Raw genomic sequence first — 8,126 nt, forward strand, 5'->3', positions numbered from 1 at the left:
CATGCCGTAGCTGGTTTGTATCATATCTATCTAATTGTTTATATAAATGGAAAGTCCATAAACAATTCGAGGTTAATTATGGAGTTCCACAGGGTTCAGTGCTAGGACCAATTCTGTTTACACTATACATGCTTCTCTTAGGCAGCATCATCAGAAGACATAGCATACATTTTCACTGCTATGCAGAGGATACCTACCTTCTATTCATTCAAATTCAAATTCAAATTTTATTTGTCACGTACACAGTCATACACAGTACGATATGTAGTGAAATGCTTGGACAACTGCTCGTGACCTAAAGAAAACAAAAAAGGAAAAGGCTATGAATAAGATAGGAAATAAATATGAAAAATTAAAAAGGGTAAATTTAACTAGGAAGGAATATGTCATGGTCCTGGGTCGGTGACCCAGCGCTTTTAGTTTGTTATCATTTTCTAGATGATGATTGTTTAAGTTCTGTGTTATATTCGATCTGCCTCTGAGTCTGCGTCTGTATCTGTCTGTCTATGGTGTCTCCCCATCTGTTTGTGAATCTGTCTGTTTAGTTCAATGTCTTGTCTGGTTCCATGTGTCTGAGTTTCCTGTTTTATTGTGAAGGTCCGTGTCGTATGTGAGTGTGCTCAGTTTACGTTTCCCCTGTCCCGTCAGCCCAGATTCCTCCCAGCTGTGTTGCCCTCCTGTCTCTCATCCCCTGATTACTGGTGTGTGTATTTAAGCCCTGTGTGTTCTCCTGCCTGTTGCCGGTTCGTCTGTGTTCCTCCGTGTCAGTCTGTGTACTCCGTGTCGTTTTCCGGTCACGGTGTCCTGTTCCTCGTCTGCGTCTCTCTGCTATTCATCATCCGTTGTCATATGCTCCCAGGTCTGTTATTTTTAGTTCTCCCAGTTTAGGTGTCTTTAGTTGTTTGTTATGCCCCACTGTTTGTTTGCCACTACACCTCTGTAAATAAAACCACCGGTATCTCATCCACTGCCTGCATCTTGGGTCCTCCTTCTAAATCCACACGGCTCGCCTCGGCAGCCGTGACAGAATAAAATATAAATTAAGGTTAAAAATGAAATAACTGTACAACACAAATTAGAATGAAGGGTAAATTTAACTGGGAAGAATAAGATAAAATATATAAATTAAAGTTGAAAATAAAATAACTGTACAACAAAATACACAATATAGAACTATATAAGAATGTATGAAGAAATCTAAATATAAATAAATATATACACAATAACAGCAGCTGTACAAGTATTAACCGGAAATGAAGAATATAGTGACCAGTGTTGTGCAAAAACAAAGTCCAGAAAGTCCAGTGTGTGTGTAAGAACCATATGTGTGGGTCAGTACTGTGTGGTGGTGTGATTGAGAGACCGTATCGCCTGCGGGAAGAAGCTCCTCCTCAGTCTCTCTGTGTTGGTCTTCAGGGAGCGGAATCGCTTTCCTGACCTCAACAGAGAGAACAGTCTGTTGTTGGGATGGCTGAGGTCCTTCACGATCTTCCTGGCCTTGGTCCAGCACCGCCTGCTGTAGATTGAGTGCAGGTCAGGGAGCTCGGAGCGGATGGTGCGCTCAGCTGACCGCACAACCCTCTGTAGAGCTCGTCTCTATCAATGCTAGGTAACAAACACCAATTAGTTAACTGCATAAATATCTTATAGACACAAAGACCTGGATCAGCTCTAACTTCCTGCTTCTAAATTCAGATAAAGCTGAAGTTATTGGACTTGGCCCTAAAAGTCTTAGAAATATGGTAATTCAGATGCTTAGTGTGGATGGCACTACCTCAGGATATTCTAGGAGACATTTTTGAACACAACACGTCTTTCAATGTGCATATAAAACAAATATGTAGGACTGCTTCCTGCCATTTGCACAGTCATCTCCTAAAAATTAGAAATATCCTTCAGATTAATCCAAAAATACCCAATCACCCATTTTTCCTTTGTATAGTAAAAATCCTGAAAAGCCTTCAGTTAATCTTCAGGGCGAAAAAAAAGAGTTTACATGCTAGCTAAACAAGCCACAGTACCAATTGTTTCCTCTGTTGTCTTTCTATGTATTTATTCATGACCTGCTGCAACATATCTTCTTGATAGATTATGGTGACCTTAGCAGCCTCCTTATTTTCCACTGACTCTTGATAGCCAGACAGCTGGCAGCCAACAGTAACTATCTTTACATAGAACAAGCTGACCCTGAGCAAGTTTGTGGTCATTGTTAGAGACAGGTCTCTGTGACCATAATGTGATGAATAAACAATTAAAGTCTTTAGTGTTTAACTTCCAAACTGTTGTGTCATGACATTTCTAAAATGTTTGAATATTTCCTAGAGTTCAGGAACACCAGAATATATTTACAAAAAGCTATTATTTAAATGCAGCTCTTTATTTTACTGCTTTTATGTCTTCAGTGCCAATAAGCTTGCTCTTTATTGGAAAAATAAAAATACAGTTAATTTTACTAACAGACCAGTTTGGTCACTAAAACTGTGTTTTATGCGTTTCATACTTGGCACTCATTATGTTAATGTACTTGGTTAATGTATTTGGCTGCACTGGTTACTGGTTTACCAAGCTGGCTAGTGTTAGCTCCAAAAACACTCAGAAAACATGCAAATTATGCACTGACAACCAAATTGTTGACATGGCATTCAAGAAATACTCTTGGGTTGTTAATGTCTTATGAATTGCAGTTGAAGTCTTCCGTTATCATTGAGATGTGATTGTCTTTAGTTCGTTGTGTGCATGAAAAGAAAATGTTAGTTTTACCTGTGTATGATTAAACAGTCTCAACTCAAATTCCCTTACAGTTTAGAAGTATTGAAGAGCACTGTCGCTTCATTACCCCCTGCTGGTGAAATATATGTTAATCACTTGTGAAGTGGATTTTTTAGTGTGTGCTCCCCACCCCCACTTAAAATTCTGCATTATTGGGATTTTTAGTGTTGGTCCCTTTAAAAAAATGCTCAAACTGATCCCACTGGTGCATTTTGCAATGAGTACTACATCCTCTCAGTAAAGAGGTTCTGTAATGTTGACTTTGGAGCTACTTATTGATGGAGTACTCCTGATTATCTCATCTATTGACTTATTGTTCAAAGTGTTGTAGTTTTAGCCTTGAAAGCCCCTTTAAAATGCTGACTTTGTCTTTTTCCAGGAAATGACGTAAAAGAAATATTTAATATTTTGAAAAGTAAAATCCATCTAAAATGATTTTGCATTGTGCATTACATATGTTACTGGGTACATTTACACTATATATGTATGTATGTATAAGTATGTAAGGAAAAACCCCTCACAGTGAGACGACTGTCCATCAGTGATATTGGATTTCCAAAGAAAACCACTTTTGTGCTGCTGCATTTTTAGAATTTTTAGTTTGTAACTCTACAAAAGTTTAACTCAAAAACAACTGCATATTGTGTCATGCAGTACTGCATGCTCAGAGTGGAGGGCAGTAGGCCTGTAATGTTTCCACTAGAATTACACTCCTGCAAAAGGGAGTATATAATTGGTTTAGTTTGTCTGTTAGCACGTTAGTGTCCACAGGTTTCAAAATCAAAACCACAAATGTGAACATCAGTAAAAACCTTATTACCTACAATTCTTTATGGATCATCTTCAGACTTTACAATATTATACTAGGCCGTGGGGATCATGAGCACCTGGGTTGGATACGTATTTGACATTGACATTCCTCATTAGTGTTGAAGGTAAAAGTTGACAATGATGACAAAGTTTGTTACAATGATGTGATAAAAGGCTGAAATCAGCATGTTGCCACAAAAACAAAGTTCAGATGTTGCCTTTCAGGGGGAGTTGCACTTGTTTATTAATGAGACACTTGATAGTCGACTGCCACACTATGCTGAAACTAAGATTTTAAACTTTGTTACCAATGAGGTTAAACTAACCAGTCTGACCCACTCTAGCCCCACAAGTAGTAGCAAGATGAGTCATTTGAAGAAGAAAAACAAAGAGTCCTCTTCCACTGTCTGCAAATCTGACTGGTGACAAATCTTTGCTCTGAGCTAAACAGAGCATCCACCTACTGCAGGCTCCGATCAGAGTTCACCAAAGGGAGGTTGCTGACATCAGCTGCAGTCTGGAGTGGAGATGGACTGGGTGTGACCTCAGGCTTTGATTCTCTGGGGAGGCAGCTGAATATTGAGAAGTGCCACAACAGCAACGTTACCATATCCACTATTACATGTTTAAACCAGGTTAAGTTGTCTGGGAAAGTGAAATGTTTTCCTTTGGGGATTTGCTGTGAGGCAAATGCCAGACATAACAAAGTACAGTAAAAATTATTGTTCAGTTTGACTTTCCTACAAGTCAGGCGTATCAGCATAAGGGTAATGTTTCCATTAAAAAAAAAAAGCCAAAAATAATAATAATTTGACTGTAAATGAATTGAAATACTGCACAACTTTAAATATTGTGCAATTTATGTGAAATATTTTCCAGTGTACAGGATTGTATTATGAATTTTTTTAAATCCCTCCCTATGTGACTTTATACTGACAGTCACAAATCACTGTTCAAACAATTTTCTAAAAGTGTTTAAAGGTGTCAATTTTCCTGTAAAACACCTGGAAATTAGGAGAGGTTAAGCCAATCGATAATTAAATCTGAGAGGTCTATTTAAAAAAAACAAAAACAAAAAAAACAACCACAAACCAGACACACAACACCCACTACCTGAAGTTTTGGGAAAGCCTTGGTACGCCCTAATACTATAACTTCTACCCCACGTTTACAGCAGGCTGGCATTTCATGGATAAATATTACCATGTTAATTCATGTTCAGAAGATACATTTTAGGCAGACAAAGAAAAACACTGAAGTGTAATTTTAATATTTGTTGCACAGTCACTAAAGCCACTCAAATAGCCACTGCCCATCGGCAAGCAGTTGACTTGATGGCATCATGCTTCCATCACTCCCTTTAAGACTCCTTTTCAGGTTGAGCTGTGAAGCCAAGAGTAAGATTCAAATTCTGCCGTGTCAGTGGGATTGCACCGGTGTCCTTTTCAGTACTTTTAACAGTAATCCAGAGGTCCTTAGTCCGTCCTGCTATTGGGTGGTGGCACATGTAGAATCCTTGATCAGTCTTGGTCACAGCTTTCAGTGTCACGCTGCCCTCCGACTCAGAGCTTCCACTGGGATACACAAAAGGTGTTAATTTGCAGAAACCTCAGCACATTAAATAGCTTTACCTGATGGGACTAAAGCCCTTGTAGAAGCTGGTGTCAAAGTTGGAGGTGATCTCTTTTTGGTTTCTATTGGTGTTGCTTTAGAGAAAGACAACACAGTCTGAAATCACATTTAGCATCAACATTTGGTCATTTTATTTAATCAGGTCTCATTCAGTGATGAAATATGTTAAGACTGCATCTTGTTCAGGCCAAAGTTTAAAAATTCAAAGTGAATCAGCTGGAATTTGAATGTTTCCAGAGGTTAGGGTTCACGAGTGGAGCATGAGTCCGATTACTGCAGCATGTCTAGTGACAAGTATGCTGTACTGGTCTGTCTGTGTGAAGAGAACAGAGTTAAAGTAAAGCTGACAGTTTTTCCACTGAACAACGTTCAAAAATGAAATGACACCATCCCCATTTCTTATATTGTAATTACACTGCAGAGGTGCACTGTTACATTGTAACGGTATATTATTTTGTAGGCTCATATGGTTAAGTGATTATTATGCTTGCAGGTGAAAGTGGAGCCTCAGCATGTCTTATCTTTCACATTAACTGCAAGGGAAGCAAATATTTGTTTCATAATGAATTGTAGCCCATTTGATTGTTCATTGTTCTTTAATGACAAATATCCTTAAGGTAATCATTACATTTCACATACTACATAATTTGTAAAGCTGTGGATTGCAAATAAATTGAGTATTATTATGAACTGCCATTTTAAGTTATGAATTACTTTGTGAATGTTGGCAAATAAATCACAAGCTTTATTACGAAGGGCTACAATAGTAAATAAAATCATTGCTAACCAGTAACCCAGATGAAATGGTTCACAGCTGCAACATCAGCATTGGGCACGCTGCCACCTTCCATACAGCTATAGACTGCCATGTGCTCAAGAGTAATGGGACCCAGTACATATGAGATGCCAGGACCTCTAAGAGGAAAGGCATGAGAACTGTGTGTCCTGAAGAAAATCTGTCTAATTGATGAGATGGATTTTATTTAGATTAATGCCAACAAACTCTTGACACTAGCTTCTTTTCCCCACTAGATAGAGCCATTTAGCCTTTAGTCATGTTGAAGCATACTTTAACTTTATCTTTGTCTCTTCCTTCCCTCACTGGCCCCAACATCTGCTTGAGTAAGAAACAAGTGTACCAAACAGTGGACATGCAAACATAAAATAACTTAATTAGTTTTAGATAATAGATTTTAGTGTTGCAGTTTAAAAATGATTATAAGATTCCTTCTTTATAATTATTTATAATAAATTATGTATTAAAAGGGACAAACTGTGCCTGGGGTCTCAAACTCCAGTCCTTGAGGGCTGCCACTTCAGCATACAGTCAAGTTCCATAGAGAATCTTTGTTTCTGTAATGTTAAGAGCAAATGACATAAATTATGCAGACTTTTCTATTCAAAATGCATTCATGGCAAAGAATTACAACTATTGTGTCATACTGAAATAGAAAAAGATTAAAAACAAAAAACAACTCTACTACTATAGCCTCAGAGAGACTAAGATTTAACATCTCAGGTTTTTATAGTTGAAACTGTAAAACCAATTTTGATGGATCACTATGTGATTGTGATCCATCGATGCTTACTGCGTTTCCAGGGTAAAAGTGGACAGACAGCACTATATAAAATAGAGTCTAAAAGAGACATTTAAGTTTCCACAGTCATCCGAACTCTTTTGAAAGAAGCAGAAAAACGCAACTTGCAGAGCATCACACAGATGACGTGCCTCATGTTGTCATCCTGAGGTGTAAATTTAAGCTCATCTCCACCAGCTTTATTTCCAAGGGACCCCCCAAAACAAAGCAAAAACAGTCAAGAGCTCAGTAGCACTGGAGACTCCCGACTGGCTGGCTAGTTGAAACTGCTTGAGTTCAAGCTTTAGGGTTAAAATTGCATACTAACAGTTAAACAAATGGAGTCCAGAAACAACTGCCACAAAACATGACCACTTGTCAAATATTATGTTGATCCCCTTGCTGCCAGAACCGCCCTCACCTGTCAATTCACCTACTCCACTAGACCCCTGAAGGTGTGTTGTGGCATCTGGTATCAAGGTGGTAGCAACTGATCCTGCAAGTTGCGAATTGGAGCCTCCATGGATCAGACTCACTTGTCTAGTACATCCTACAGATAGATTCAGATCTGGGGAATTTGGAAACCTAGTCAAAACCTCAAACTTCTTGTTGTGCTCTAACCTGAGCCATTTCCGTTATGTGGCAGAGTGCATTATCCTGCTGTATGAGAGCCATCAGGGAATACCATTTCCATTAAGGGATGTACATGGTCTGCAACAATGCTTATTTTGCAGGCATACATGGATGGTAGGCCTCAAGGATTTGCAGACCAAAGTGCATCCTGGTGCCAGGTGTTCCCAGATCAGTGTTATTCAGTTCACCTGCCATAGCGTTATGCCTGATCAATGTACATTACCATATCTAGTCAATTTCACCATACCCTCTTCAACTGTCTTTAAGATGTTGATTACCAAACAGCAGCTGGAGTTGTCATTTTGCTCTCTGGGGCCCTGTATGGGCTTTTGTGGGAAACTTGCAGTGGTCTTTCCCACAAAAAGGCCATATAGGGCCATGAAAGCCATCCCATGTGGGCACTTTAAAAACTGATAAAGCAAAAAGCATATAACAATAAATATATCGTTGAAATGGCAAAGTTCAGCTTTTTGGTTTTTTCCTAATGCAGTTGGCGATATTAATTTTTCACTATTTCTCCTTTAAAGCCACAAAATGCTATCAAGAGTTCCTACTGACGCAAAGTGCAAAAGGTCAGAATGGTCCAAGACAAATGAGAGCATCAGTTTCAGGGCAACAAGAAAACCCTTCTTGACCCACACTCACAACCCAGTCAAACCCATTACTCACCTGGTTTGCAACTGTGCAACAAAAAGAGAAGTCTTT

Source organism: Haplochromis burtoni, unplaced genomic scaffold (assembly GCF_018398535.1).
Source record: "Haplochromis burtoni strain Fernald_Lab_line unplaced genomic scaffold, NCSU_Asbu1 Contig_454, whole genome shotgun sequence".
NCBI lineage: Eukaryota > Metazoa > Chordata > Actinopteri > Cichliformes > Cichlidae > Haplochromis > Haplochromis burtoni.